General features: G+C 47.8%; 1 long non-coding RNA gene across 5 annotated transcripts in view; it reads right to left on the bottom strand.

Annotated features, from left to right (window-relative positions):
* The window catches only part of LOC127393522 (uncharacterized), a 63,968-nt gene extending 52,489 nt beyond the window's left edge, over positions 1 to 11,479 (bottom strand). For all 5 annotated transcript variants that reach the window (XR_007891468.1, XR_007891471.1, XR_007891470.1 and 2 more), the window contains exon 1: positions 10,575 to 11,479. This is a non-coding gene — a long non-coding RNA (uncharacterized LOC127393522). The remainder of the gene's footprint in view (positions 1 to 10,574) is intronic.
* Positions 11,480 to 24,991: the final 13,512 nt, after the last annotated feature.

The raw sequence follows: 24,991 nt of genomic DNA, 5'->3' as shown, positions 1-24,991 counted from the left end.
AGCCATTGAATCTCCCCCCTCAGAAGCTTGTAAAGGTGAGCTCCACCAGCATCTGGCAAGGATGTTTTAGACAGATGTGATTCTGCTTCAGTGAAAGAGGGAGGGATGTGATGTTCTCCTGAGGTCCCTCCCATCCCTAAGACAGAAAGGGAGAAAATGAAATGATGGTTCATCTGAGAGAGGGCTCAGAAGATGTTTCAAAAGCATCACTAGGTGTGGGAGACATTAGCCTTGGTTATATGCAGATTGCCCAGGATGGATGAATCCTGCCTTATTTCAAGTCCCAGATGCCTTGCCCTGCATCAATTACCAGTGCTGAAGGTGGCTTTCTTTTCAAAAGGAGAGAAGAGGAGGGAATTCAGCAGATCTTGGAAGGCTTCCACCTCTTTTCTGTCCTGTCCCCTGGAGTCCCAGTGGGAGGACCAGCACTGTTGTAAGGGGCTACTTCTCCCCTCAGCCAAATGTAAATCTGCCTGAGCCTTTCCCCAGAGCCTCCAGGAATTACAACAGCAGTGTCTTAAAAAAGCAACCCACCACTGGAACTGGATCATTCTTAGACATGCAAGTGAGGATTTTTAAAGCTGTTTGAATGATCTGGGTGCTCTGTTCCAGTTCAGAAGGAAGGGAATCAACATACTCCTCTGCTTGCCCATCCAGAGGGCCACATGCCATTAACCCAGCTTTCATGTTGGACTCCCCAGGGGCCTACTTTTCTGTCTCTGTAGGAAAGAAGGGGCTCTATTTTGATGCAAACTGCTAAGTGCCCTGCAACACTTAGTCTGGAAGGCACTGTATAAAATGTCAACTATTACCATTAATCGCTCCTCTATGTTGCTGCTGACTTTTATGTGGCAGGCACTGCAGTCTATAACAAGCTACTGACACTGTAAAAATATTCCTGTACCTTTGTGGCTGAGCTGGAGGGCAGAGCAGGAGAAGGGGAGGAAGCACTTGCAGCTGCTGAGAGGGATGAGGGGGGTATGATGCTTTGCAGGGGGTGGCAGAGTTATGGGGAAGAGGCAAGGCTGGATGTAGCTTCCCTAGGGCTGGGGCTGCAGCAGGCAGTGCTTCCAGCTGTAATAACTCCATCCTGGAGTGCAAACACAGGAGGCATGGCTCTCTGCATACAAATAAGACTTCCTTGCTGTGTGGATGGCCTGAGAAAAATTGGTCACATCTTTTCCTGCAGTTCGACAGCAATAGTATACCTGTGGTGGCTTCCAGCAAAACTCAGGATTAGGGAGCTGGGCACTTTATTTTCAGGACTGAAGGAATGCTGCTGCAGAGCAGGAGAGAGCAGGTTTGAAGAGGGCTCAAATTCTAGGGGACTCGTGGGACAGGAGGTGCCCGTTGGAGCAGGGTTGAGGACTTTGGACACGCTACAGAGAGCTCTTCAGGGTGTGGGTGAGTTCAATGATCCCCCAAACAAGCTGCAGCCACTTTGTCTTGCCAGTAGAGCTGGTAACGGATGAAAGGAGAGAGCAGAGGATTTGTGCTAGGATAAATACTATCACCTCGGGCAGTTTTAATAAACCAATAGTCAAATAAAGAACAGACTACGATAAATTAACATCTTTTACCAAGAGCCAGGCAAGACTATCCTTTGAAAGCCATTGTCAGTGTTGTAACTGGGGAGGGGGGGGCGAAGAAGGAGCAGTCAAGAGGAAAAGTGTGTGGGGGAAAGCATTTAACCTTGCTTGTTAGACATGTGAACCCCAGGTCTAATTTCCAGCAGCCTTACACCATGTGTGAGCACTGATAAGGCCCCGTGTGAAATTGACAGCTCGGGCTGAGGCATCTATCTGCCATAAAGCATTTCTTTATTGCACAGATAAAGGAGCCAGCCTGGCTGAGCACGACCGTGCGATTAAGCTTCCCATCTGAGGAAGGAAAGGTGAAGAAAGGAACACATTCCTAGTAAGGCCACTATTAGTTAATGAGCAAGTGTGTGTGTGTGAGGTGATACAGGATTTGCACACACACACCCACACCTGGGCCCAGCTGTGGGTGAGAGAGGAGTGGAATAGAACGAAAGGGGAAAAGTAGGGTGGGCAGTGGAGGTGCCAGGGCTGGTGTGAGCATTATGCAACACAGGTGGGCTTGGAGATGTGTGCAAGAGACTGGGTGTGGGAACGATGCATCTCTAGCCCTGGTGCTCTCCCAGTTAATATCACTCGTGATCAGTAGGGTGAGTGGAAAGGGCAGAGAACGTACAGCCCTCAGGCTCTTTCAGCTATAGATTCCTCCTCTCCTTTTCCCAGGCAGGGAAGATCCCAACTCAGTGCCTGGACAGTGGCCTAACATGACACTGTGTGTCCCCTGCCCTGTCCTCACTGCTAAAGGAAGCCACTGTACTGGGGAGGAGGGAACGAGTGGCCCAGGAGGCTTGGACTGGAGCAGGCCCATTAAAGCTGAGCAGATGGCTACATCAGCCCCTCAAAAGAGCAGCAACTCTCCCTGTTCAGCACCGGTCCCCCACCCAGGCTCAGCCTTCCAATTTTCTCTGCAAGCCTTTGACAGCTGCTCCCAGGGAAATTGCACTTGTGTGGTGAGCTGGGGTTAGGGAAACGTGGCCCTTACCTCCTTTTCATTACCAATAAGCACACGCTCCCTTTGTCTCCTAAAGCAATTTCATAGCTGGTGCACAAACACGGAGCCATCAAAGGAGCCTTTCACTGGGCTGGCACGAGAGACAATGGGAAGCAGATACACACCTTCATCAACAAAGAGGCACATTTCCATTTTGATAACAAATGTCTCTGGCTCCCTGTTGAACACCCACATCTCGATTTCCCTCTGTTTTCTCTCTCCTTCCATGAGCCAGCAAGAGGAGCTGGCCAAGCAGAATGGTTTGTACAAGAACACTCCCCCTTCCCTCCCATTGCCAGTTGTCATGCTGACAGATCTGATAGGCCTGTGTGCATTTGCCTTTCCTTCTAAACAGGAGAGAGAGACAGAAAAGCAGGCCTGATTTTCCTCCCTTCAGTGTTATCTTCTTCTTTCATGTTCTCGTTACAATGCCAGCATGGTGATAGAAAAGGAGAGATCAGGAGCTGCCAAAAGAGTCACCAAGCTTTTTTTCTGTGTACATCCTTCCTCAGGGTGTGTGCATGCTGGACAAAACGTAGTTCCTGCAGAACTGCAGCTGTCCTGGGCTGGCACCACAGCTAAATGGGACTCCCCAGGTTTGTTATTTTAACAGGCTGCCTGGATGCAAGTTGGGGAGGAACACTAGGGCTGTACAGATCCTTGGTAAAGCCTCCATGGGCATGTAGAGGGCTGCTGTCCCGTTAGGATTGGTGACCATGGTCCTAACTGTACAAAGACAAGCAGACAGCTATCATAATTTGAGGACTCCACACACTTTTATCTTCAGCAATTGCCCAGCAGATCTCAGGCCATGTTGCAGAAGATGAACAAAACTGGCTCCTCTTGCTTCTGCCAGACTGAGAAAGCAAGTCACTGAGTTTCCATCCACCTCTCCCTCTTGGCCTGGTGCTATCCCATAGTTAAGGAGTTTTCCATGCTGCCTGAGCAAGACCAGCATCTCCTGACTGGTCTGCATTGGAGACCAGAAGCCTGATGTTGTTTGGCATTCTGTTGCAGAAGCAATTAGCATAGACAGCCCTTCCGGTTCTCCTGCTGTCTCCTAAGCCTTGCAATATTCATGTCCCCACAGCCACAGGAATGTGAGCATGTTCCCCTGTGAGCAGCTCCCAGCTGGGTTCTCCTGACAAAGGAATACATCAGAGTGTGGATCAAAGCCAATGGGGACACTGGGAGGTGAACTGGGAGATATTCTGCTCTGAGCATTCAGACTCCAAAACAACACTGCCCTGATGCTGTCATGGCTGTCGAACATCATAGTTGATCTCAGCCCCTAGGGATCTTGGGAAAAGCAGGAGAGGAAAAGAGCTCCAGCTCTTTGTCCCAAGAGGCACTCTGTGCCGGAGCACGAGCTGAGCACAGCAAGGCTGAGTTTGCTCCCTCCAGACTCTGCTGGGAGAGGATCCTGAAACGTGATTGGAAAGATGTGCTGCACTGCCCAGGTGCCTCCCTCCACTTATGAAGTGGCGATCCAGAGCAGGGCTCCAGCGCCAGGAGCTGGCCGGGATGTTGCTTTGTCTCAGCCTGCGGTAACAAAATGCAAAGGAGCACTAGCAACTCCCTCTTGTGATGGTGAAGACTACATGCATGCACTTGCTGCTCGTCCTCAGCAGATGGATGAGCATCACTACCCAGAGCCTGTGTTTATGGCCATTATGTCATCTACAAATATTTCTTGCTCTAGTGAAATTTCGAGCCCCAGAAGAAGAGCAGTTTCCTTATCAGACTCATCCGAGGAGATGAACAGATTCCTTCTTTCATTGCAGCACCTCTAGAGACATGACATGGTGCAGGGATTGAGAGAGAAGCTGGGCTGGAAGGGGAATCTGATTGGGAAGAAAGAAAGAAAAAGAATGGGCAAAAGACAACCTAAGGAGAGGGAGAGTGGAGTGTAACATACAGGAGACCTTTATAAAGGTAGGAGGGAATGAAAAAGTGGGAAAGGGACGAAAAGAGAAAGGGAAAGAAGCATTGTATCGGGTAGATTGTACACCAGGAATCCAAGATCAAAATGCCAGCTAAATTAGGGTATTATAGGTCACTGAACAGAAATTGCACAATGGCTGAGTCTCTAACAAAGGTTAAAACATGGAACAAAGACAAATAATGACACAATCCAGAGGCAGTGACCATAAACTCCAAACAGAAAGGAGGGCGTTGCAGAGATGATGGGAAAGCAGAAGAAATCGTTCCTTGCGATCAGTGTTCAGTGGGTCAGATTGAAAATAAAATGTGCTTTCCAGAGCTAGAATCCTAGTTGCCAACACAGGATGCAGGTTTGACCATGTCTTTCAATAAAACACTTAAAACACACTGTAGGAATGAGAAGTCAGCATCACTTTAGGGACAGAGAGAAATATGTTTAAAATGTAAAGTTTTGGATATGAACACGAGAATGAAGGAAGAAAAACCTGGTTTCTCTGAGCCACCAAATACAGCTGTTTGGGAATATTTCAGTGAAATAAAAATTTAACTAAATAGAAACCCTTTGCATTGGAAAGGGCAGTTTTGCTAAACTTCTGGTTAGCAAACCAGCCTGTGTACACTGGTTCCATGGAGGGCAGCTGCAGCTCACAGCAGCTCAGCAGTTCACACAGCAGCTATAGTGACTGGCAGGAAAAGAAAGGGAGTGAGGAGAGACACATGGCAAAGCTGAGAGCACAGTCTGGATATAAAACCTTCCGGCTGCAAGAAATTCAGGTGGCAACAGCATGTGGAAGATCCCTTCACTGGTCTAGACATTTCTAGGGTCACCCTATCTCACCTTTTCTGACACAGTCGTGACTCTGTGAAATATTATTAGAAGCAAACACTGCTCCTCTCCCCTCCAAAATCCCAGGCAAAAAGACAATGATGAGATTCAGCTGCTTGGAATACAGCACTCAATAAATGTTGACATTTTTACAGAGAGAACTGTCTACGTACTTGGTTGGTGTTAATGTGATGTACACAGGATCCCCAAAAGTGTTCTCTCACCATGCAAGTAAAGGCATATTTACTCTTGCCTCTTATTTTGGACTTGATAATTCCTCTCCTTTAATGCTGAGATGATGGAGCAGAGAGGGGATTAGCCCCCTCAAGTTCCCCAGACCTGGGGAGCCACTTTACACCTCCCTGGCAGCAGGGCCATGCTCAGTTCTGCTCTCCCTCCTTTTCCCTTTTGAGCTGCTGTATTTTTAGCTGCATCTCACAGCTCTCCAAGCTGCATATTTCTTCAGCTATGATTGTGGTGGCTGCAGCAGCAATAGCAAGTGCAATTTTCAAGTTCTGTTTCATAGATGGTTTAGATGATTTCCCTGTCCATGCTGGGGTGGGCTGGAACTACATGATCTTTAAGGTCCCTTCCCACCCAAACCATCCTATGATAGAATAAAACCCCCTACATGATCCTGAGCAGTCTCCATGGTGTCCACAAAGAGACTGCTTATCATGCACTGCACTCTGCCTGTTCTTCTTTCCCCTGCATACAGGGCTGACATCATTACCTGGCCTAGCCCAGAGCTTCTCTTTCCCATCCACACGGCCTGAAAAGAAACCTCTTCCTCAGTGGCCTTCCACAGTAAGAAAACAATTTCAACTTCATCGTCCCTCATCAGTGATGGAAATGAAGGCTTCTCCTTCCCTGTCTGAATCAGTAGGTCATCCTCCATCCCACATGGGGACCACACACCAAGACCTGTCTGCAGGTCCTGTGCTACCTGCTAGACTGTCCTTCTCCACAGCCAGAGCAGTGACTGTGACAAGCATCCAGCCATTCCTCTGGAAGCCTGCGAAAGGCAGCAGTTGGCTAAACCTAGCTCAGTTCTGGGACCAAGCAGGCTGCCAGGTAGAGTACCTCCAGGCCAGGGTTCCACAGGATGCTCAAGGCAGGCTCTCATTCCCTCCCAGGGCTCATCCGTGCAGATGCAGTCACCTTCCTCTCCATTAATCCCATGGAAGCTCTGCAAACTGCTGCTCCACAGCCCCAGCGCTGACAGATCTCTCTCTTGCTCACAGCTGTTTATTCCCTGGTTGGAGCAGCTGGGATGTGCAGCTCTGTAATAGTCTCTGAGCACTGCTGGGGCCCCCAGGCACCCTCATGAATAAACACTACTCAGTATGGAAATGATCTGTCTGGGGAGGAGACCAGGCAGAGCCGCTGGGCTGCCACTGTCAGATCTTGGCTGAGGGGACCTCATCTGTCTGGTGTCCCAGCCTAAAGCCCGTTGCCTTCACAATGGTTTTGTATATAAAAGTTTCACCCAGCACACAGAGATGAAGGAGATTTTGCCCACAGCCTTTTGGCTTCTGTGCCAGCCCTGTCCTTCCCAACCCACTGTGTGCAAAGTCCCAAGGACCACGTATCCAGACATAAGGAGGTAAATCCCTTCAGCAATAGTGTCACTTGTAGGGAATGACAACTCCACATTAGTACTTTGCCAACTGAGGCAACCCTGGGAAGAAATCCACAAGTGAGACACAGGAAGCACTGTCAATAACCTATTCATGGTGTGCTGAGGGACAGGGAGCTCATGTAAACATGCGGATGGAGGAAACAACACAGACCACAGTCCTTCCCCAGACTACCCAACTACAGCCATGCACACAATCTTGCTGCCTTTCTTTGCCATCCAGCCCTGTCCTCCTATCCTGCTGCTCAGTGCACATCCAGTACAACTCATGTCATGCTGTTCTCAGTAAGCAGTTATCTGGGTAAAAACACAAAAAAGCTCTTGTTTCCCCATGTTACCCAGAGCCTGGGGAAAAGCTCCTGGAGAGCAGGTTCCAGCCCACTTGTTTCGACACCTCCTTGCCTGGCCAGCCAATGTGCCAGCCACCACACTGAGCTGAGTTCAGCAATCACATATTCTCAAGTGAGTGAGCAGGGAAGGATTTAGCCAAGACCCTATCAAAGCTGGAGTCAGAGAAACAATGAGGTCTGCACCTCATTAAGTGGAGTTAAGAAGTGTGACGGTGAGCTACAGGCTGCTGGACATCCACGTTCTGCAGAAGAAGTCTTTAAAGTCTTGAAAGCAGAGGGAGAGGGGAAAGAGAAGGGCTTTGCATCAAGGAGTAGGAACAAAACAGATAAATAGCAAAGGCAGCTCTATCCATGGCCTCTAAAGGATCTCTGTGCAATTCAGACAGCTGGGAGACCAGTAGACTTTGCTCTTCCTGCTCAGCATGGCCCTGGCACAAACCTGCTTAAGGTTCTCAGCCACCCATACATTCCTACAGCTTGATCCCAAAGCAGCAGAGCTGCCCCAGGAGACTTACTCAGCACTGCGGCTGCGTTGACCAAGTCTACTGCTCCTGGTCCCAGTGCCAGAACGGTTTGTGCTAGCTCAGGAATCTTTACCCACTTTCGGGACTTGCCTGGGGGTCAGGATGATGAACCAGCAGCACAGCTGGCCCAGGGCTCCTGAGGCCCCTTGCAGCACCTTTGCCACCACCTCTGCCTGCCTTGGTACCTGAAGTGACAGCTCCTGCCTCAGACACATTGCCCTCTGAAGCTACGGTCCCTGCGACACCGGGGTGTGCATCTTGGCACAGGGAGTGCTGGGTGTGCAAAAGGGAACCTACCAGCTGGCGAGGGGCTTGGGCCAGATGGTGGGCAGGATTAGAGGCATTTGATTTTTCAGAATGCATCAGAAACCTAGATGATCTAATATTGCTCCAGATGTGAAAGGCCTTAATCCACAGGGAGCAAATTCTTTTTTTTTTTTTTTTTTTTTGGTGGGGGGTGGATAGGACAGTCCCTGCCAACTCCCTTCCTGGAAAGGAATTCTCTTGCCTTGTAGGGAGTAGTGGTCTGGGAGTATATTAAAGAAATTACAGCATATAGCTGGCTCACCATCCTTCACTGGCAAGCCACACAGAGAGCCTTCCTGCACAGCAGCTCCCACACTCCTCCACGCAGACTTTTGGGCTATGAGATTTTTAAAAATGTCTTTATTACAGGGATTATTATCCTAAGTAGGTTAAAGCATCATTGACAATGCCAGCTACCCTGGGGAGAAAGAAATACTGACTTGGAGACTGGTGATTTCAGGCAGCTGCCCACCTCCCCTCCCAACTCCATTCTGACTAATTCAGACCTCGGGCAGATGCCTCCTGGCTATGATTTGTAATGCACAAAAAAAGCCTTATAAATAACCACCATTGTTCCAAGATCGCCATCTCTGCCTCTCACTCCTTCACCCGCTCCCTAAGGCAGACTCTGAGGCCTCCATTTGTACTAAGGAGTAGCAGAGCTGCTCAAATCTTCCCTTTCTGCTCTGCACTCCCTTTGCTTTTCTCCTGGGACACGTGGCTTTGGTGCAGCAGACACAAAGCTGTGCTCCCTCTGCTTCCAAAGCGCACCTTGGGCAAAAGCTGAGGGGGAGCTCAGCTTTGTGTATCTTTGCCAACTTCACTCTTGCCTAGGAACAGTCACCCCCTTTAATATATGCATATTGGTTTCACATCTGGATTGGATTATTCTCTGTGTTCCTGAAAATCCCTAAGTGAAAAAATACCATTCAGGGAAGCACGTGCCCAGGTATAAGGATTGAGAACACCAAATCCACAAGCTGGATGATGAGAGAGCCTGAATGTAAAAATCTGTATCTGAGCAGGGTGAAAGCCGAAAGTGTTGGGTATTAATGTAACACCATCCAAAGCATTCCCTGAAATCCTTGCTGCTGTCAGTCCAGCTCGGGGTGCTGGCAGGCAGTGCGTGTGGCTCCAGGGAGCCAGCAATGGCTGGTTGCAGACCCCTGCTCAAAGCAGCTTGTCTTCCTAAGAGAAGACCCTGGTTTGTGGGATGCTTTGAGGACAGCCAACATGAGAGCCAGCTCAGAAGCAGAATTTGGTGTGCTCATCCCCTCTTAGATTATTTGACTGAGATACTAGACTTGGAGAAACAGCCCTGCTTACTAATGGTACCCTCCCTTAGATAATACACCCAGTCAGCCTCACTTCCAAATTAACCTCATCCTTTCCAGCCTGAGGGACTTCACACAGACGGAGACCTTGATTTCTTGCTTCCCCCTGCACTTCATGGGAGAAGCCAGGCAGGCATGGAGCACACAGGCACCCACATGAGAAAACAGGCTGATTTCTCCATGTCATGGAGACATGGCACCGGGAGGGCAAAGCACTTTCTCCCAGCCTGGTTTCTCTGGTGGGAAAACTTCAGTGCCAGGGGCTATTTTCCAAGAAGGATTTCTAGAGAAGGGAAGCAGAGCATTGCCTGGAGCTGGTTTATGGTAGTTTTCACACTTACCAGCTGTTTGCACATGAAATTGTTTCATGCGATTAGGCAGGTAACAGCACCTTTAAGCCCTGTGTCAAATATTATTACGCAATAAAATAAAACCCTGAAGGAAATCGCCTTGACACACACCCTGATTTACACCCTGCACCGTGAAGATAATTACATTTCAGTTTGATATATAAAAGGCAGCACAGGAAGCTTGTGAAGAAGGTGCTGCTTTCTGCAGTACCTGCTAAGTCAGAAGTGTCTTGTTAATAATTTTTTTACAGGAATCAAATAAACAGTGGTACAAAGAGGGACTAACAGGCCTGATCTCCAGGCTGGCTGTGAGGAGGGCTGGGAATGGGGATGACTGGGAAGACAGCCCTTGCTGAATGGGTAACAGGGAGAGCGAGGCCTTTTCCTGCTTCTCCATTTCCTAAACAAGTGTGTAACACTCATGTGTGCAATGTTCTCATCCCTGTTCCCAAGCACAACAACAAAAAACATGGCTGAAGGCACAGTGGCAAGTGTATTAGAAAACTTATTAGGCTGGTGGAGAAAAGGGACTTGAAGGGGACATTTGCCTGGGAGGGAAATTAATTCCTAGGAGAAGGAAAAGTATCCCTGTTTCCAGAATAAGGGCACTGGGCTGTGTTGGGGCTTCCTGATTCCCACTCTGACCTAGTCCATGGGAAGGAGAAGTACTGAGTTCAGTAATCACTACAACTAATCTGTAGTCTGTCCTTACCTTGCCTTTGTGGAGGACTTTCCACTGTTCTCAGTTACACGGAAGACACCTCATGGAGAAATCCTCAGAAGGAATGAGATTTAACCTTGTTTCATTGCCAAAAAGCTCATGCCATGAGTTCATGACCAGCACTATATGTTGTTTTTTTTTCTTTTTTCCTTCTCTTGGTTGGAGATGAGGCAGACTAATCCTTCACGGGGCATTAAAAAGTGCAGAAAAGCCACAGGCAACCAGAAGTCTCAGTCCCCACCTTTTCTGGTAAAGAACTTGTGGCCTGAAAATGTGTCTTTCTGGTCTCTAAGCAGAGCAAGAGCCAAGAGAGGAGCAGTTATCTTCCGTGGACCATCACTGGCTGAAGTCAGCTGTGCAGAATACGGAGCGCTTCATTTCTCAGTGGTTCATAACCCTTCAGCCTTGGCAGCCCCTGCGATTCAGCACTTTAACACCAAGGAATACGTATGAGAAACAGCAGGCAGATCCCACTCTGGGTAGAGCCAAACCTTCTTCATCTGGGTCTGGGGATCGCTTCTAGGCTGCAGGGAACCTTGACAGCGATGAAACCGCTGGTGTTGGTGGCCACTGCTGCTTCTGCTGGCAACTCATTTGAGCCGAGTGGGTGTTTTGTTCGGTTTACCTTGTTAACTTCCCAGGGACAAGAGGAATCAGCCTTTCGACTGGAGGGAGCCCATCCCGGCCGCAGGGTCACAAAATGTCTCCCCTGAGGAGACACCCAGCAAAGAGCGGGGCTGGGGAGAGCTGGTTCGCAGACCACCTCAGTCCTGGGGTGGATTAAAGCCGGAGGATATTTCCTGGGAGGATGTGACAGGTGTCTGTGGACGTTTCCAGCCGCTGGAAGAGCCCCAGGGCTGACTCCCTCCAGGAGCTGCTGGAAGCTGCCCCGGCGCCATTTCCCCCTCAGCGACGTTTCCTCCGGGCGGGCCTCATGTCGGACGGTTCCTGAAGGACTTTCCCCCATAGGAGGGACCCGGCGAGGAGGGAGGGAATTCTGTGAGGAGACCGCCCCCTGAGGAGGAAAGACCCGCCGATTCCCGCCCTGTTGAGGCGATCCCGAAGGTTCCGGGCGGGCTCTGAGGGGAAGCGCCGAGCCCGCCAAGGAGCGGGCGGGAAGACTGGGCTTTGTTCCCTCTTTCTTCTCTTCCGACCAATTAAATCGATTTATTTGGTTTGGTTTTTTTTTTTTCGTGTTTTTTTTTTTTTGTTGTTGTTTGTTTGTTTTGTTGCTGTTTTGTTTTTCTCCCCAGCTTGAATCTGTTTCTTTGACCGTAATCGGAGGGGGGAAAACCTGCCCCTCCTTGTCTCCATTCAGGGGGTTTTAGTCAGGTTTTCTCCTCCCTGTCCCAGCAGAGGAGAAATGGAGCCTAAAGCTGGAACTCCTCTGGGATTGTCCCAGAGCTTTCCAAAGCCAAAGCTGGACCTTTTTTGGGTTTGTCCCAGAGCTTTCCAAAGCTGGACCTGCTGTGGGATTGTCCTAGAGCTTTCCAAAGCTTGACCTGCTTTGGGATTGTCTCAGAGCTTTCCAAAGCCTAAAGCTGGACCTTTTTTGGGATTGTCCCAGAGCTTTCCCATTAAAGCCAAAGCTGGACCTGCTTTGGGATTGTCCCAGAGCTTTCCAAAGCCAAAGCTGGACCTGCTGTGGGATTGTCCCAGAGCTTTCCAATTAAAGCCAAAGCTGGACCTCTTTTGGGATTGTCCCAGAGCTTTCCAATTAAAGCCAAAGCTGGACCTTTTTTGGGATTGTCCCAGAGCTTTCCAATTAAAGCCAAAGCTGGACCTGCTGTGGGATTGTCCCAGAGCTTTCCAAAGCTGGACCTGCTTTGGGATTGTCCCAGAGCTTTCCAAAGCCAAAGCTGGACCTGCTGTGGGATTGTCCCAGAGCTTTCCAAAGCTGGACCTCCTGTGGGATTGTCCCAGAGCTTTCCAATTAAAGCTTTGGATATGGGGCAGACACGGGGAGGGGGAAAGTGGGATCAAGAGAAAGCTGCTGATGGTGGCTGATGAGCCTTGAGGGGAGCAGACTGAAAGCTGAGATTAACTGGGTATTGCAGCATTTGAATAAAGTTCTGTGCCATGCTCACATCTCTGCCTTTTTGCTTGTATGAGCACAGGCAAAGTAAGCACTGTGATTATAAAAAGAAGAGAAATAAATTAATTACTCATAAGAAACTTTTAAGATCATGGGTTAGACGCTGCCTTGTTGAAAGTCTCCAAATCCCCACAAAAAGCCAGGTCCACGCCGTGCACTTTACATACTAACAGAGTCTAATTCCCTGTCTGATAAAAGCAGAAGGCAAGATAAAAAAGCCTGAAGGCGAATAGGATTAATTGTGTGTCAGAGGTGCCTAATTAGAAAGAATGATGGACTGGAAGGCAACACACAGGAGGCACAAGCCAGCCGGGCTGATCTTAACAGCCTCTTCTGTATAACCAGGAACATCAGCTTTATGCAACATAAATGCTCTAACATCACTAATCCCCCTTTTTCTGGTCTGTGCTTTCACTCAGGGAGCTGGAAAACCCTTCTTTAGTAACTCTCCTGTGTCAGTGTGACCCTGGGAAGATGTCATCTGTCCACATGCTTATTGACTCCATCTACCTTTCCCCAGAAAAAAATCGATGTGTTAAAAAATTCTTGGTCCGTTTCCCCTTTTCCTCTTCATTTCCATGTCTGTCCTTCCTAGCCTTTTCTCCTGTAAGTGTTTTGATTATCTGGAATTTCTGTTTCTCCTTGCTCTTCTAGTGTGGGTTGGGCCAGCACTGCTGAAGGCCCTTGTTGTCTTTCTGGCTCCAGGGCTCTTATCTACACCAGCCCTGCTGCCCTGAGGAAAAAAGAGGAGTCCAGCTGATACAGTCAGCAGATACCATAGCTGGCTGGACCAGAGATACTTCCTGGCAGTGTCCCATGGCCAGTTAGGAGAGACACTGCCCAGAGAGAAAGTAAGGGTTGCCATAGTAAATGGAAATAAATGGCCAGCGGAGTTGCAGTGGAATTTTCCATAAAGGAGAGCAGCTGGAGGGGATCTGGTTATTACATGTGATGGGCAGGTTCCAGTCTCTTCTCCTGCTTAAGGGCTCAAAAAGCATGAGTGGGACTAATTTCATTTCACCTAGAGCATTCAGTGAATCCTTTTCACCATGTAAAATCCATTGCAGTTTTCTCATTAATCCTCCAAAATACAGACACTTACTCCAGGCCTAATCCCACCCCGCTATTGTGTTTCCCTACTGCAGCCTTCCCTCATCAGCTTAACAAATTCCCTCTATTTCAATAGAATATCCAAATCTGAACACTCTGGGCATTAAAGTGAAACTATCTCCCAAGGGCTGCTACACCTTCAATGGCTGCTTCATTTCCTGGCCCGGGCAGGAAAGAATCGTGAAAGCAGAGAGAAGAGAGGTGGAGGTCATGAGCTGTGACATTAAAAAATTGCTTCTCTCAGCCTGTGTTGGGTGAGACAAAGAATTGTGTCCCAGGCAAATTAGAATTGATCGCAGCTTGGTTTGGGGTGGAGTTGTGGTGCCTTTTTTTTTTTTTTCCCTTTGTCTCTCAGCTGGGGCTGATTCTAACTCAGGTGGGGAAATCACCTGCTGGTGATGAGGCACTGAATCTAATTAAAGACTTTTAAAAGGGCTTTGTTTCAGAGGCTGAGCTCTGACTGCCAGCAGACCCCCTCATCCATCAATTTTGAGGAGGTTCCTCTGCATGGAGACTGCCCCCAAAGTGAGTAACGTCCTCAGGACCTCTTACATCCTCGGGCCTTCTGCTCTCTTACCACCTCAGCACAGAGCTGCTCTTGGGCAAAGTTCCTCTGAGGACTTTAGTTTCTTCTAACTTGGGCACCTGGCTTCTTTCCTCTATGTTCATTTTCCTTTCCTCACGGAGGCAAGACTCCAGGTTCCTCCTTTACCTTAGCTATCAATTCAGGGTCAAACTGTTTCTTTTCCCTCCTACTTTGTCACCTCATAGTTGGGGAATGCCTACCCTCCCATTTGCTTGGAGATTCTGAAAGATGACTAGATGAATCTTTTAATGTCCAACTGCCTACACTTACTTCACCCCTCTAATTGCAACACCTGTTTCCTTAGTTTAAACCATGAAACCATGTTGTTCTCTGCTGGCCAGACTGTGGCTCCCCCTCTGCACCTGTGAGCTGGAGCAGAGAATTGTTGCTTTAGCTCTTAAGCAATTCCCCAGTTGGGCTGGTTTTATCACACGAAGGATTTCAAGCCAGGAAGAGCTAAAAATCTCCCTGACCTGTCAAGTTGTAGGCCATGAAGGGCCTTCTCATGGCTATTCACCTAAAAACCAACTGAACAAATCACCACATGTACTGATCCAGTTGCAACCTGCTTCTTCCTGACTGTTCAGTTACTCCCAGACTGTTCACAGTTCCCTGGGGATCTGGGATGACTGGCACAGAGCAGGTTTCCTATTCTGGCCCTGGTTTAGCTCTTAGGATGCACCAAACACCTTCAAGAAGTTTCAGAGGCACATCTGGCCTCAAACCACTTGTCAATAATACAGCCTAATGCCATTTGCTGTGTTTCCATTTAGAAGGCATGATTCCCACGTAAATGTTTCATTTGCTTCTGAAATTACTTTGATCCCCTCTGAATGTTTTTATCTCTTGTCGAGGGCGTTCTGGGATCATAATCCTGCTTTTATGTCCTGGTATCTTTGGGATGGGCCAAGCGCCTGCGTGCGTTTGTTTTTCAGGCTGGCATTTTTCACCGTGGAATTGCTACATGAGCAAATTTCCGAGGGGAAGATTTGCAGTGGAAATTAAGCACAAAAAACCTAAATGCTCCTGTTGAGCTATGAGCTGTTGTGTTGTTTTGTTTAATTTTTAAGAGTATTAGGATGGAAATAGTCCCTCTATTTTTATTTTTTTTTTTAGCTTATACAAATCTCCTCTGAGGAATCATAGCAGCCTTTTGGAATATGCAAGAAAGACTTGTCTTTTCTAATAAAAGTGAGAAGGAGGGGAAAAAATAAACCCAGAAACAGCTCTATGTGCCCTGAAATTAGCAGAATCGCAGGTATCCTGGTAGAACTAAGTAGGGAATGATGCTGTGACATGCACAGCAATGAGGGAGAGGCTTTTTATTTCATCAGACATGCTCCAAGGACAAGACTGGGAAGAAAAGGGGGGGTCTTACTCTGCTCAAACACAGCCCCTGATGTGATTTCTTTTTGAGAGTACAGCTCTGTCAACAGAGGGCTGAATTGCTGGATTCATGGAATAGGGGGAATTGGGCATTATTGGTGTGAGACTGTGTCCTGGAGACGAAACCTAAGGAGCAGAAGGGCTGGGAAGGAAATGTTGGTGAAAACTAGGTTCAGAGGAGCTGAATACAGTGCAGAAGGGAGAAGGTGTATTTGGCATATTGCATGTGCCAAGAGGATTGCTCTGCTTCTGGCTTTGGAAAAATAAAAAAAACAAGACCTGTCCTTAAAGGATCAGTCTGAAATTCCCCACATTAACTCAATCATGCATCTGGTGTGAGGGTGGTGAGACCCTGGCCCAGGTTGCCCAGGGAAGCTGTGGCTGCCCCATCCCTGGGGGTGTTGAAGGGCAGGTTGGATGGGGCTTGGAGCAGCCTGGGCTGGTGGGAGGTGTCCCTGCCCATGCAGGGGGGTTAGATCTAGATGATCTTTAGGGTCCTTTCAGACTCAAACCATGATGTGATTCTGTGATTTATATTTTTGTATCAGTGAGCCACTTCTGCTCTTTACATTCAGTTGGGATTTAACCTGCACATGCATGATTACTTGGTGAGGGGCCAGCTGAGGTGTCTCGTCTGCTCATTACATATGCAGATGATCTTGATGTGTGCCTGGGCTGCTGAATCTGTGCAATCAGCCTCTGATCAGCTGGCCCTGAGGCATTAATGAAATATAAGGCACAAGGGCAGGCCTCAGGAATCCTAAAAAGCACCATCAAGCCTGTCTGTCCCTGTTATGCTTCAATCCTGTCTTCCTGCAGATCTTTCACAGCAAAATACAGCCAACAAGACAATCATGTCCTCAGACAGACAGTGCTCTCTGCGAACAAAGCCTTTGATGCTGATTGCAACATTTAAAGGCAAATCACTCCTCCCCAGCCACAGCTCCAGTCACCATCTCTCTCTCCAGAGGAGGTTCGATGACAGCCTCCTGTTTTCCCTCTGCCTCCCTCCCTGTCACCGCAGCAAGTGGAGTGTTTCCTCTATGTATTTGTCTTGAGTTACAGAGTCATGGCTGTTATTAATTTTGGATATTTTTATAGACTTCTCCACTTACAATACAGAAGCGTTCATACACACGTGACCCTTGTGCTTTTATTTAATTCCCTCCTTCCCTGCACCCCATCAAGTGGCTTCTAATAAATGGCTAAATAAATGGGTTCAGATAGTGCTGTAATGGAGAAAAATTCAGTGTCTAATGAAGAGATTGTTCTTACCCCAGGACTGTAAAGATGAATGATGTCAGCTGCAGTTTGAAAACTCTTTTTAGTTTAAAATATTGCTCCTTGGTCAGGAATAAAGAAAGCAAAAAGGAAAAAAAAAAAGAAAAAGAAAAACACCAACCCCATCCTGTGTAGTTTTTTACCACGAAGGAGCTGCACGCACACAGAACTGTCGCAGCCAAAATTGCTTCATATATCATAGACCAACACCAGGCAGATAATGGCAAACAAGTTCTGATCAGGGAGTGATTATTGCTCCGTGCTCCAAGCACTGATGTGCAGAGAAGTGACTACAGCTTGATTTTCTTTAACTGAACTGACCTTTTGAGGTTGAAATTATGAATATGATCGCACTGGTTGGTGAGGTGAGGTGGTAACCTGAAGGAAAATTCATAAAAGCAGGGAGTCCTTCCTCTCTCATGCTGTATTTTCTGTGTGAAATGGGGTTGTCTCTTTGCACACTGTAGCTGTATGTGCTTGTGCTTTAAAAAAATAACAAAAAATAAAAAAAAAGACTCTTGTCTTCCTGATCTGTTACTGACAGATATCAAATTATTTCAGAATCATCTTGCACCTGGTGGAAATCTGTGGTCAGATGGGTTCTCAGATTTCAGACCCTGGCAGAAATGGGAAGCAGAGTGGAGGGAATTGTGATGAGATCGTTTAGTTCAGCATCATCCTGCTTTCCCCTGATTTATCTGACCTGACTCTCAAGCACCCCTCACCTGCCCTGCAGTCGGGCTTTGTGTGTGTTTGTTTTGCCAATGCAGGAGAAGGGCTGTTCAGAAAGAAGAAAGGGCAAGAGTGGTTTGGGAGCAGGGGGACATGGCAGGGGATGCATTTGCAGATGAGGCAGAGGGCCTGTTATAGCTGTGTCCACTGGCCAAGAAGGTGCAAGGAGTGCTGGTCCTTCTGACCAGTCCTGCTCAGCCATAAAGGTCCTTCAGAGAGGGTACAAAGCTCAGCAGACAGCAGTGGGCATCTCCTCAATGCCATCTGCTCTGCCATACCCCTCTAGTCCTTAGCTCCCTTGCCCTGGGCACCACTTTCTGCTCTTTGCTTTACTTTACACCATCAGGACAGGACCTGCAGAGACTGTCACAGAACAGAGCTCAACAAAATACAACTAAATTCTCCCCAGTAAGAACAGAGCTGTGGGCACACCTCTCCTCCTCTCCTCCACCCCTTGAACGAAATGCAATGGGTCAATCTCTTCAGTGTCAGTCAAGATTGCCAGTTAATATGAGGCTTTAACTGCAACTTTGTACCTTAAGGCCAACTGTTTTATTTTTTTTGGCCTGACAGAGGCATAGTCTCAGAAAGGATAGTTAGTTGGATGCCTAGCAGAGGGAAAGGTGACTGTGAGCTTTAGGACAGGCTGTGGAGACAGGGAAGCTGTTTGAATCAGCCCTTTGCCCATCCTGGGATTGCTAGAGCTCCAGCCTCTGGTGTTAGTCAGCCAGTCAATACTCCCAAGAGAAGAAATCCAGTTGACCAGGATTTTCCAAAGGTGCAGGGGTCTGTGGCATCTCACCGCATTGGGCTGAGCAGTTACCCAAGATGAATCCTGAAAGGGGGGTTGAAAGGAGCAGGCAAAAATAAATGCAAGATGAAAAGTCATGCATAGATGAATCCCTTTCCACTAAGACAACAAGTCAAATGTTCACTTTTCATGACTACAACAGCACATTAAAATTAATGGAACGAGCCCCAGCTTTCAGGAATAGGATGTTCTAGGGCTGTTCACCTGAATCCTTGCTTCCCTCAAAGGTGCTTTTGTATCATTAATCCAAAGTATGCTCCTTTTTTTGCAGCAAAGTGAGACACGCAAGACCCAGGATCAGCCAGTTTGTTACTGAGTTTGTGATATGCAATTGTGGGAATAATTATAATATCACCAACTGGATTTCATCTGTCCCTGCCCATTCAAACATGCAGGCTGCAATGAGCAGTGACAGGAAAATGTTCTTGTTTGCACACAAAGGCTGCAATAACTAGCAATTTCAGAATGAGAAAAGCAGGAGAGAAAAAAAAGTTGAAGGACAAAGAACTCATGTTAAATGCTACAGTGAAGTTAAGTCTTAAAAACAGTATCATTGTGCCCTGAGGAGTGTTGAAAACAAGCAAAAGAGTTAATTCTCCCCCTAAATCTCTCATCCAGCGACCACTGCTTTGCATGCCTTTGAAGGCAGCCAGCAAATTATATTAATGTCTCTAATGTGTGCAATGCCATAAGTTCTCTCTCTCTCTCTCTTTTTTTTTAAATTTTAATTATGATGATCAAAATATTGCTTAAAATTAAAGGCAGCTGCATTTGTTTCTAACGGATATCGTAATTGCAATTGTAAATTGGGAAATGTAATGTTTCCTGGTGCTGCTGTGAGTAATGGTTGTGAAATCATTGTAGATAGGTAGATGTAAATCAACCAAGAGATCTGTGAAAATAGAGCAAAAGCAAGCTAAAAGGGTAATTAGCAGAATAGGAACAGAAGAACCCAGTGCTAAAAAAAATAATAATTCATAAAGTCTGTGGAGTTCTGTGACACTATTCGTGGCATTTTGCAAAAAAAAATAAAATAAATAAATAAAATTACTCTCCAAAAGGTTAGGAAAAAAACCCCAACCAAACAGAAAAAGAATTGATTTGAACTCTGGGTTTACCTTGAAGTTTCTTTGCTTTTATATCCTGCAGAGAAATAAATCCCTCCCCATGAGATGCTCAGATGTGAATGGCAAAGAGAGCCCTGGTGCTTTTGGTTTGTCCCACCCTTGGACAAACTGCTTTTCCCTGGGGATCAGCAGGTGAAAAGAGAGTGGTCCTGGGGCTCTGTAGCTTCTGGGGGTGAAAAGATACGTCAGGTCTTTCAAAGTAGCACAGAGGAGAGGATCAGCTGCCTCTTTTCAACCCACTGAAGAGGGAATGTGGAGCAGGGCTTGGGGTCCTTGCCCTGGGGTGATGCCTCATCCAGGAGGCTCTTCTCCTTGGAGGGAGGGATGGAGTGGATTTGCACCCAGGAAGCATTTCTATTCCATAGAGCTTTAAAGAAAAGAAAATGAAAGGTTTTCTGGGGCCCTGACAGCTGGAAAATGGCCAGCTTCACAGTGACATTTATCACTAGACCCTGAGATATAGCAAGCAATCAAACTCCAGCTGGTTTATCATCAATAAACGGGGATGGGATATTAGTAACAATTCTGACACTGGGGGAAAAAAAAAATTGTAAAAAAATAAGAAAAGCAGTTGCAAATTGGAGACCTCAGCCTGGATTTCCTGGTCTGCTAAACTCTCTGGTTCAACAGCTCCAGGTGGTTCTGCCATGTCACTACATCACAAAAACCCTACTGGAAACTGGGGGCTGAACTGATGAGTCACTGAGTAGATAAACAGATGGAAATGGGAAAGCAGTCAACAGCTGTACAAAGCCTGGAACATCCCCAGATGGAAAGGAGCAATCACTGGACCAGATGACCACAGGGCTGGAATTGTTCCTAGCACAAGCAGAATGAGCAGGATGCAGAGATCCAAGACTGGGAGATACTTGCTGGACATAAAATAAGAGGCACAGAGAAGTGCAAAAAACTGGGGAGCTCTGATGCTCTGGGACAGACCCAACTTGTCTTTTATTGTTATGCCCACAAAATTTGCAAGCACAAGTAGAGCTGAAATCATGTAACATCTGCTGAAGAGATGCATGTTCTTGCATGTGTAAGAAGATGCTTTGACCTTAATTGGAACAATACCAAGCACCAAAATTTGACTAGCCAGGCAAAATTCTGAAACCAGCCGGTCCATCCCATAAAGGTGATTACCAAGAAACACTTTCCCTGTAGTGGAGGCTGTAGAAGAAGAGACTTCTCAGGGTTCATTAGAGAAATGTGGACCATTATTTTCCTTCTCCAGCTCGTTGAAGCACTTCCTGAAGGGATCTTTTGGCAGCCAGGAGCAAACTTAACAAGGACACTGACCGATTGAAGATTCTTTGTGGATTCTATAAACAGTATTGATTTTCATGTTCACAAAGAAATTAATTAGATGCCAATTGTATATGAACTGGGCTGTTGTCTCTTGTACGTGGTGTGTCTCACTACCTGTGTGAACAGAAGCAGGTCTGAAAATGACTGGGTACCCTCAAAGGACAAGAAGGTTGAGGAGGAAGCAGAGCTGTGGGGTTAGGAAGGTTGTCTCCAGTGTAGTACCCTGTATAAAACCAGAGGGAAACAGGTTTCAGCTCCTTGCTCACCCTGGTGTGGATGTACATGGTTATAGACTAACCTCAGACCTTCTAGCTAAAGGGGACCAGAAGAGAGAGAGAAAATAGTGGCTACTAAGTGAATAATGTGAGACTGGACTCCCCTCTGCTCCACAGGACTTTCCACTTGCACAAATCCAGCTGGTTATTCTCATGCTCGACACAGGCCAGACTAGACATACAATGTTGAGTGACCCTCTCATCTCTCTGCCAGCTACAATGACCTTTCCCTTCCAGAGCTTCCAAACTACCATTCAGTGCAGTCACCCACCTCAGGGGTGCAGAGGTCCCTGGGAATGGAGAGGGCACCAGGGCTGTGTCCCCTCCTGTGCTGGCCATATTTGACAAGGGCAGGCCCGAGAGCCACGGCAAGTGACATGACCCATGTCATAAAGCTCTATCTCCTACTCTAATCTGCATCATCACCATCATGAAGAAGAGCTTGGACACAGATGCTGGGGCTGGTTTAATCTGCAAGGTTGTAATGACTCTGAACCCTCTGTCTAGCATCACTCAGCATGACTGCTTAATTACAGTAATTAGGGAGCACGGTAGAGACCTGCACAGTGAGAATAGGGGTCTGCACTTGGGAAATGGATTCTCTGTCAGTCAGGTCCATTAGGAGGTCACCCTGCCTGTCACTTCCATCTCCTGTGGCAGCCCATGCTGAAGTCTGGGAGTTTGGGAGGCATGCCTGGAACATGCTGGGCAGGACTCATGTCCCAGGCAGGGGACGTGCAGCTTCTCATCTTTCATCCTGCCCTCCCATTCCCAGGACTGATTTTATCCTCCAAGATCAGGCCCAATGAAAGACCATTCCTGGCTACTCTATAAAAGAAGACCAGGACAACTTTAGCAAGGTGTCCCTGGGAGAGATGGTGGCAGTGAGGGCTCCTCTCTTACCACCACCCCTCATGGGAGTGGCAGTGCTTGTCACAGCTTCACCACTGAGCCACCAGGGACTTCATGTGGGACTCTTCACCTGGCGTAGTCCTACTCCACCAAGAAAAGGCATATGGAGACCTAACATGGAGGAGGTACCACAGCCTCATAGCAGCTCTGGACCACACTTGAAGCTTGCTCCCCTGAGCCCTACTACAAACCTGTTCCAAAGACGTTCCTTTCAGTCCTGATCCACCCTGGCACGTAGCCCACCTGCAGGTATTCCCTTGGCTGCTCTCACTCTGCTAGTCACACCTGATCTACCCTGAACTGTAACAAAACACATTTCACACTGGGCCTGCACCAGGGGTGTTGACCTTTCCAGTCATCCTCTGGATCAGGAGCACCTTCCCTGCCTGGTGGTTTCCCTGCATGAGCACACAGGACTTTGCTCACATTTCAGTAGGTGACACTGAGCGTGGTGGAGGGATGGACTGGGACCTGCCCACAGCCAAGACAGAAATGATCCTGGCCCCACACCACTGCACCAAGGAAGAACTCTGGCTCTGAGTTAATGAACCATAAATTCTAGCTTAATGAGTTTTATACTGAGGAGAATAATTAATGTAATTAGTACTGATATGAAAATGATGGTACTTGAGCCTGGATTACAAGGGGGAGAGGAGGATCTGGGGGTGGGAGGCAGCCTGGAGAAAGCTCACTCTGCCTGTAGTGCTGTTCACCCAGAGGAACAGGGCTGGATGCATTCTTGGCAGGCTTTAAAACCTCACCTCCCATCCACCATAAAGGGGAAGAAAATAGAGCATGACAATACAGCAAAAAAGAGATCAGCCATCCCTGTTTGCAGCAGAGACATGCAAAATTGAATGCAGCTCTTTCCTGTGCTGTCCTTTCATTTGCAGCTCCCCCTGTTCCTCTCCATCCTTGGGGGGAATCAGCTGCCTTACATGGTGCCTGTTTTTTGTATGGAAAGCTCTTTATAAAGATGATTAGCTCCAAGGATCAACATATATATAACATATATAAGCATTTTGATATATTTAGTTTGGTCCAAGAGGCAGTAATACTGATAATATTTTATATTTTATAAAGATAGATTGATACACACGTAAAGTGACTCAGCAGGAGGTCCTCTGTTCAGAGTTCATCTTAAGTGCTGCCCCTGCATGCACATCTGATAGTGGTGGGGACATTAATAAAATAAAATAGTAGGAATTAATGTGCCTCACATCATCTCCATTGGAGTGAGCATCTTTTCCACCTTACCTGGTACTAACCTGGGTGTTTGTGTGTCCTCTTCAACTCAGATGGGCAAAGTTCTAGCTGGGCATTCATGGGAGCCTCAGTGCAAATGGCACCTGTGTTATAAACTGCCACAGAGGAGGTGAATCCAGATACTTTTCCCCTGTTCAGAAAGCAAATACAGTCCTGGGGGAAGATGCCAGGTTCCAGAAATACAGGATAAACTTGTCTGGTTTAGTGCAGAGCAAGGGTAGCACTGCCAGCAGTCTGCTTTCACCATCCCATGCTGGTGCTTGGATCTGCATGTTCTCCTGGGACATGTTGTCCCTGAGGGCAAGTTCTGGCTCTCCTTGAATCATTCTGAGGAACCACCAAGAGAAACTCTGCAGTTCTCAGGAACATGTGCTGTTGCTTATCTCCTGCAATCCAATAAGTGCCTACCTGGTAACGACCAGCTTTGGCTGCTGCCAGCACAGGCTGAATTCAGCCCACTGACTGCAGGAGAGACCCTTTTTACCCTCCCTTCATGACCCCCCAGTCCACCCTCTGCCATTTGCTAACCCAGATCTGTGGCAGAGTTGTTCCCAGAGATCTTCATCCAGATGCAGAGGCTCTACCCTTGTGCAGTGGAGCTTCTTTATTAAAAAATATCCTGGGGATTTTTCATTCTCAGAGTTAGTGGCTTGTGCTAAAAATTCTGTAATGGTGTATTGATCAGATCTGTCTGGCAGGGCACCCCCTGAGTGTTCCATGTTCAGCTGGACTGGACTGGACCCCACTGGTCCCTCTTGAGCCCCTGTGTGCTCACACATACACACGCTGATGTGTCTGTCTGTCTGTCCTTAGCAGGATGCTGAGCAGGGCCAACTCTAGCCACGGGAGCAGGGTTGGAAAGGCAGGGATGACTGGGAAGCCCTGATCCTGCTGCCTCCTGGGTGCCAGGGCTGGGGCCAGGCTGGGGCTGTGCTGCCAGCACTGTGGTCTGCTGTCCATGGGGAGAGACCCTCCATGGAGCAAATCCCTCCAGACAGGAGTGTTTTCCCCTCCTCACCCCCTGCCCTCTCACAGGACCGCCCGCTTCTCTCTTTTTTTTTAAGCAGAGGGGCCCCTTTAAAGATGGGGTTTTGTTCTGGTGCCTGTTTCTCGTGTGAATCCAGATATTGTTAATCCCAGATTAACCAGGGAGCACTTCCAGCCAGCTGGTGCAGGGCCCAGTCTTGCCCCTGACCAAGACACATTTGATCACCGTGTGCTGCTGGTGAGGAACCATCCAGGACATCACCATGATTCACGGGTGCCAGCAGAGCATGTAATTAAGCAGCAAGCAGAGATGGAGCAGTTTCCTTCCCCCTGCATTATGGATGGGGTAGAGTAGGGGTCACTGGGCTCCCCATCCCTCTCTGACAGTGCAGCAGAGTGTGGCAGGGGCTGTCTAGCTGTCCCTGGCAGCAGAGCCAGGCACAATGCATTTGTTATCTTCAAACAATGTTCATTGTCTCCCTGCAGATGGAAAGGGAAGTGCTGCTTGGCTGCAGAGGGAAATCAGGGCACTCTC

This window comes from Apus apus, chromosome 22 (assembly GCF_020740795.1).
Source record: "Apus apus isolate bApuApu2 chromosome 22, bApuApu2.pri.cur, whole genome shotgun sequence".
NCBI lineage: Eukaryota > Metazoa > Chordata > Aves > Apodiformes > Apodidae > Apus > Apus apus.
The sequence above is the reverse complement of the archived record's forward strand: the minus strand, read 5'-3'. Positions and strand labels throughout refer to the sequence as shown.